The 6,148-nt window shown below is 37.5% G+C and overlaps 1 non-coding gene across 1 annotated transcript; it reads left to right on the top strand.

The window, feature by feature from the left end:
• On the top strand, nucleotides 1–107 carry LOC120254571. Its single transcript, XR_005534662.1, has one exon. It is a non-coding gene; the product is annotated as a small nucleolar RNA R71 (small nucleolar RNA).
• The last annotated feature ends 6,041 nt before the right edge of the window (nucleotides 108–6,148 follow it).

Raw genomic sequence — 6,148 nt, 5'->3', positions numbered from 1 at the left:
AATCTGTATTGCGGGCATTTTCTCAAGAGCTCCTTTAACCTTTCCCACATCTCAAATAGAGACTCCAATTCTAATTGTACAAAGGATGAGATCGTATTCCTAAGCTTTGCAGAATTCCCGGGAGGGAAATAATGGCCAAGAAAAGCTTCTACCATCTCCTCCCATGTGGTAATTGATGCTATAGGTAATGAGTGTAGCCACTGCTTCTCTCTCGCTTTCAAGGAAAATGGGAAGGCCCTCAACTTGATGGCATCATCTGTTACCCCATTTATCTTCAACATATCATACATCTCGAGAAAGTTCTCTATATGACTATTTGGATCCTCATCGGCCAAACCATTGAACTGCACGGATTACTGCAACAAATAGATGAATACCGTTGAAGTTTTGCGCTGTAATCGGGGGACACACAATGCTCGATTGTGTCCCTAATACTGAAGGTCTGGCATAATCACATAATGCCCATTACTGCTCATTTTGTTCTGCCATGTTTTCAGATTCTTCTACTTCCAAATCAGCTAGATTGGACTGTTCTTGCACAGGTTCTTTCCCTTTTCTTCTAAGTGTACGTTCAAGCTCGGGATCTCCTTCAATCAATATGCAGGGATTCCCTCGGGTCATAACCTAGAGTTGCACCAAAAGAAAGGAAACAAAAATCAGAACGATGATAGAATAAGAAAATATGAAATAGAATGAATAAATGAATAACTAAGAAAAACAAATTGCAAAGTATCTCTAAACGCCTACTCCCCGGCAACGGCGCCAGAAACTTGACACGTCCGAATATGCGTGTACACCGCAAGTGCACGGGTGTCAAAGTAATAATCCCAGATGAGTGGGTATCGTATCCACAGAGAGTAGGGAATAAAGACACTTAAATTGTTTCTTAACTAATGTGGAAGATGAATAGTGATATGTGTGACAAGATTCAATTCTCAAGAGTAAAAACAACAAGAAAGAGAGCACAAGTAAAGGAGAAGGTAAGGCAATTGATAAAAATGGGGTACCCGGGTATTGTTTCACCTAGGCAATCATTTTAAGTGCAAGAAACCTCTATTATGCTTCCTAATTAATGCAATAGTGAGTCGTGGAAATCCTTAATTGCATAGTCCCAAATCTAAGGTCAACCATGCCTAACTCTATACATGTCCCGGAGGAGAAATCGAACAATCTCAACACCTCGCACTCGTATAGAATTGCAATGAGCTTTAGGGACTCCAAATGATAAATCTTATTCCTATGTATAGACCTAACCCTTTGGTCCAGGTGAAAGATCCCTAGCTACAATTAAGCCCTAGATGCTAAAATCACTTCAATACTTCACTCCGTTGCACACACAACTAAGCCCTGCGGAAGGTCATCCCTTAGCCCATTCATTAGAGGATAGATCATACTGGAGTGGAAAGGGGACGCTCCGCTACCTCTCGACTCACCTTCTCAACCCTCTCCAATCTAGCTTTATCTAACTATAATGGTGTGTCACTCACTCACAAGAGTTACCAAGAAGAACTCTCAATCCTAGTGTCACTCTAGAGGAGTATTCATACAATCAAGCATACAAGATTGGAACTCACAATAAACATCAATTAATTGAAATCATAATAAAGAGATTCAATGAAACGAATACATCCTAGGGTTTAGCTCTCTATTGAGCTAGATACAATCAATGAAATTGAATGTAAAAACAAAGCATCCATAGAAAACCCCCTCGTTAGTCATGGAGAGTCCTCTACTCGTCGCAAGGGTCCTTTTGTTCGGCCTAGGATACACCTCACCGGATCGGTGCCGACGAAAGCTCTCCCACTAACCTTCTTCCAAATGGCACGCGATGTTCGAGCCGTAAAACCTCTCCAAAGCCCTAGCCAATACCTCTCAAAACCCTAGCCGCAGCCCTCTCTCACGTTGGGGAAAAGATGGAGAAAAGAATGCTGAAATCGGGGCTGAAATCAGCTTTTAAAGGGCTGGAATCGGGAATCCACACACATATGTGAGCGCCCTTGTGGATTTTTCACACGGGTGTGTGAATTTCCACACGCCCGTGTGGATTCTCTGTTTTCCTGTTTTCTCGGCGGGCTATGAATAGTGCTGGTACAGTATTTTTGCTACAATTTTTCTACAGAACCCTGCTACAATACTGGCCCGAAATACTACCGAATCCATGCTTTCATCGAGGTAACGCAAACAGGCACACGTTTACGTCGTGGATCGCTTTACTTCTTCAATAATGGACATGTTGGTGGAGATCTTGTTCTATATGCACAAGTCAGAATGCTTGAATGTGATTGCCTTTGTACCCTTCCAAATGGTTATACTAACTTGAATACGAGGAGGTTGGCACACATTCCCGCATCTCGAACCCGACCTGTGTCTTCGCGTTTGAAACTTAGCAAGATTTCCTCCAAATCGGTGCATTTAAGATCCATATTGGCTTCTTTCTTTCATATTCAGCCTCACAACCCTACCTGAATGAAAGTAACGTAACTACACACATATCAGCGTTAAAACCTGAGAAAAGTAATGCACAACACAAGGAAAGAACACTTCGTATTCTTATCGCACAAGCACTTATCAATCACCTTCAACCAATGTTGAAGGGTTCCCTCGGGTCATAACCTGGAGTTGTAACAAAAGAAAGAAAAACAAATCAGAGTGATTGAAGAATAAGAAAATGTGAAATAGAATAAGTGATGAATAGCTAAAATAGCAAAATTGCAAAGTGTTTCTAAAACGCCTACTCCACGGAAATGGCGTCAAAAACTTGACAACACCCTTTGCGTGTTGACCGCAAGTGCACGGGTTTGTCGAAGTAATAATACCCTAGTGAGTGGGTAGTCGTATCTATAGGGAATAGTGATTAGAAACACCAAGATTACTATTTAACTAGAACGAAGATGAATCAATAGTGATGTGAACAAAATCAATGCAAATAAATGATAGGAGAGGCAATCGATAGAAAGTGTGGCACCCGATTATTGCTCATCCTAGGACTACTGTTTCAAGTGCAAAATCAATCATTATGTCTCTCAATTGATGCTTAATGATTCGTGGAAATCCTAAAACACACGGTCCCAAGCCTGAGGTCAACTGTGACTAACCCTACACTATGCCCCGGTGGAGAAATCACTCAATCTCCACGCCTCACACTGTGCGAGGTTGCTTAAAGCTCTAGAAACTCCAAGTGATAAACCCTATTCCCTAATATAGATCTAACCCTTTGGTCCAAGGGAAAGACCCCTAGTCACAATTACGCCCCAGATACCAAGGTTTACTTTAATGTTTCACTATGTTGCTGGGGCGACTAAGCCCGAGCGGAGTTCGTCTCTCAGCACTTCATTCTATTGTGACCACAGAGAACTCTTTGAACATAGAGGTAGGATAAATCACACCGGAGGGGAAAGGGGACATTCCGCTACCTCTCGACTCACCCTCTCAACCCTCTCCACTCTAGCATTATCTAACCCTCATGGTGTGTCACTCATCCACAAAGGCTACCAAGATGGATTCTCAACCCTAGTGTCACTCTAAGGGAAAATCAACTCAACAAGCATTCATGATTGGAAATCAATTAAAGACATCAATTAAACAAAGCATAATAAAAGGTCAATGAAATAATAACATACTAGGGTTTACAACTCCAAGTACCCTCTAGGGGTTTAGCTCTCCATGGAGCAAAATACAATCAATAATGAAATCAAAAGTAAAGATATGCAATCCATGAATAAAATCCCCATGTGTTCGTGTCAATGGTCTTGTGGAGTAGCCGGGACTTTTTCAAAGGTTCACTCGTAAAGCCTAGGGCACATCTTGCCGGATCAGTGTCGACGAATGCTTCCACAATAACTCTCTTCCAAGGAACATGATGTCAAAGGCCGTCAAACCTCTCCAAAAGCCTAGCCAACGCCTCACCAAACCCTAGTCGTGGCCGCCTCCAACGATGGTGAAGAGATGGACAAAAGATTTTCAAATCAGGCTGAAATCGTGACTTAAATAGGGCTGGAATCAGGAATCCACATGGGCGTGTGAAATTTTCACACACTCGTGTGAATCTACAAGACTTCATTTTTTCAGCGGCTTGTGAAGAGTAATTGCTACAGTACATGGTACATCGATTTGCTACAGTAGCCCGATAAGTCTTTAATAGCTCTAATTTTGCTCTTCTATTGACGAACCTTGACTAAATTGTGAATATAATGCCTATTCTTGTCACCCTAAATCGTCCATTGAAGCTTTGGTCTTTGCCCCGAAAAATATTTGTTGTCTCAACAAAGCATGATGACGGTTGTTAAGAGCCCTTTACTAAGTTTTATGCCAAGTGTCATAGTAAATGGAGTCAAGTTCCTCCATCTTATTGATTTCTTCTTGGATATTTTTGAGCTCTTTATCAATGTGACGAAGTTCAGATCTTTTCCACCTACAAATATTATGCTTAGTATGAGATATAGAATGCATAAAGTTATGCATGGGGAAAGAAGAAGAAGAAAAGAAGTTGTTAGTCCAAGCACTAATAACACTTAAAAGCATATTTAAAAGCATTGGAATTATGAACACTTAGAAGCATTGGAGAATGATAAGAATTAATTCAGGGAAGATGAAGATTTGAGTACTCCCTTGAGTTTAGAAACTAGCTAGTGTTAGTGAGGAATCTATCAAACTTTGCTCACCTGTAAGCTAGTCCTAACTGTCCATTACACTAGGTGTAGAGGATACTTGTGAAACCAAGATCAAGAAGATTGGCACAAAATATAAAATAAAATAAATTAGTAAATAGATTTGACTAAGTATAATTTCAGAAACTTCCCCTCTATGCTCTTTAGAGTTAGTGATGGCATTTAAGTCACCATTCAAGAGCCAAGGAGTGTTGATCATAGAAAGCTTTGATAGAGATTTCCAAAGAAGTTTATGTTTCGAAAGGATCTATGAGTTATAAACAGTGGTGAGGGTCCAAGTCTCATCGTTAGAAGAAATCTAAAGCTCTCACTCTACTTGTAGATGGGTCATAGAGTAAGTAAAAATGAAATGGCTTTTTTGCCCTTACAATTTAAAATAATATTACTTATATAATACCTTATACCAAATAGGTAAATATTGTAAATTAGCAAAAACGTCTCATTATTATTTATTATTATTATTTATATGGGTATCACTTTGCTTATTATCTACAAAATTTAAGTAAAAAAATAATAAAAAGATAGAGATTGAAGTATTTTGAGATAAATGCTATGAAAATAATTAAAAAAATCCAAATGAAATCTTTTAAATAAGCATTTCAAAATTTGACTCAAAAATATCAACCATAGATTTTCTTTTGTTAACTTCTCTTTTTAAGTTGTGATCATATGGACATGTTAACACTGATTTTTTTTAATTTAAAAAAAAAAACTATTATATTACGAACTGAGTTACTTATATGCTCCTCCAAAAGCCACATAAGCTCCCAAATAATAATATTAATTATAAAATTATTTAAAAAAAATAAAGTGATATCATGCATATATGATTCTAAAATTTAATATGTACATTTATCAATTTCAAAACCACCAAAAACACTCAAACTCATATTTTTGAAAAAAACCCAGTAATTTTTTACAAATTAATACCAACATAAGCTATTATATATATATATATATATATATATAATTATTTTACACAAATTGATAATCAAATATTTTGACTAGTTTGGTGAGCGATGAATGACCAAAATTTTATAGGATTAATTTAAGAATAACTCTATTTGGTAGAAAGACAAAATTAAAAATTAATTAATTTAACATCACGTTTTCTCATTGATTAAGTTATTTTTAACCAACTTAAGCTATTGCACGAATATATATATATATGATTATTTTAAGAAAAGTGATAATCAAACATTTTGACTAGATTTGGTGGGGATGAATGTGAGAATAATATGAATCATTCAATTCATTAAGAGAGAGAGTTACACACACACACAGAGATATATATATATATATATATTTAAGAGTTATAACCAACTGATAAACATAACACTTTGATAAGAGATAATAACGAAATAGAACTCTATCTTATACAAGAATATCCAAATTGAACTCTAATTTAATCGCAACTAATCTTTACCTTATCATATCTTATCGCCCTCCCGCAAGTTGTACGGGAGCTGGAAGCACGAACA

Source organism: Dioscorea cayenensis, unplaced genomic scaffold (genome assembly GCF_009730915.1).
Source record: "Dioscorea cayenensis subsp. rotundata cultivar TDr96_F1 unplaced genomic scaffold, TDr96_F1_v2_PseudoChromosome.rev07_lg8_w22 25.fasta BLBR01000507.1, whole genome shotgun sequence".
NCBI classification, from domain to species: domain Eukaryota; kingdom Viridiplantae; phylum Streptophyta; class Magnoliopsida; order Dioscoreales; family Dioscoreaceae; genus Dioscorea; species Dioscorea cayenensis.
This window is presented reverse-complemented; position numbering and strand designations above follow the sequence as displayed.